We start from the raw sequence: 1,496 nt of genomic DNA, 5'->3' as shown, positions 1-1,496 counted from the left end.
ACTATGTCAGATGTTAACAATAAGAAGTGGATATGGGATGTATGGGAACTCTCTATCTTCACAATGTTTCTATAAATCTAAAATTTTTCTGTGGGTTTCTCTGGGGGCTCAGATGGTAAAGAATCTGCCTGCAAAGTGGGAGACCTGGATTCAGTCCCTGTATTGGGAAGATCCCCTGGGGAAGGGAATGGCTACTCACTCTAGTTAAACAAGAAGTTAGCTAGACAAAAAGTGAGTGTCTTTCAAATATCTGTGAAAACACAAATGCTTCCTGGGACTTATTCTTTTATCTGTTATCAGTCACTTACATGTTAGTAAGTAGAAATATGTGAGATCAAATTCTGGTCTGAAGTTTGCAGAAAAGAGGAGAGTTCAGTGACTCTTGAATGTAAACAGGTAAAAAGCAGGGTGTGTGGGGGTCATGATATGCTAGGTGGATGAGTATACATTCAATAAAAAGAGCAGTTTGGTACTCTTCCTGTATTATTTAGGTAAAGTCATTTCCTAGCTTCAGCCTCAGTTTTTTCATGCACATAATCAAGGAATAGGATTATAACATTTAAAGAGGTCATTCACCTGTATCTTTCTATGATGCCACAGTATTGTTCTATCATGGGCTAAATGATAGGGGAAATTAAAAAGAGGCAGAAAGTTTAGTTAAATTCACGTTAACTCTTATGTCAATTTCATAACCAAGGGAAAAAGCCTATTGTATTTCTCATATAACACAAGATTTCCTACTTAAAATAGGAACCAAATGAAATTCAATTTCACATTTGTTTTTTGGTAATAAAAAAATTGATTTTTAACATAAAACTTGCATTTGATCAGAAAAGGGGAACATGTAGTTGGCTTATTCTTTTAGTTTGGTTACACTTCACAGAAACAGACCCATAAAGTATAATATCTGTATGTCACAGAAAGAAGAAAATTATTTATGTCATAAAAGAATAGAAGCATATATCCGTTTAAATAAATTAGCATTTAAAAGGACATTCTCCACTTCCTATACTGATTGCCACTTCATGAAATCTCTCAGATGTAACATTATCAAACTAAAGTCTCACTGCCAAGATTTCATACCAACAGAGATCAAATCAAGAAAAAAAGCTAGTGATTATAGGCTTGTTTTATTTACTGGAGAAACTGATGAAGGAATAAACAAACTAGCAAAAATAAAGAATTGTTTCAATCTAATTTGCAGTTGTTTTACACAGTAGAATTCCTACTCAAAATTTAATCTTAAAAGACAGAACCAGTAGAAAAAGAGAATTCATTTATAGCAATTTAATCTTAAATTTTTATTACACTTTCCTGATAGTACTGATATTTGATATGCGTACATTGAGAGTCATTGTGATTGATGAGGGGAATGCTTTGCAACTTTGATTGTTACAGCCATACTAGATCTTGGAGAACATCAATTCAACTGTCATATATTCCAGTTGAGAAGTCTGATACTTGAGAGACATAAAATAACTAACCTAGAGTCACAC

Source organism: Dama dama, chromosome 19, assembly GCF_033118175.1.
Source record: "Dama dama isolate Ldn47 chromosome 19, ASM3311817v1, whole genome shotgun sequence".
Classification (NCBI taxonomy): Eukaryota; Metazoa; Chordata; class Mammalia; order Artiodactyla; family Cervidae; genus Dama; species Dama dama.
The sequence above is the reverse complement of the archived record's forward strand: the minus strand, read 5'-3'. Positions refer to the sequence as shown.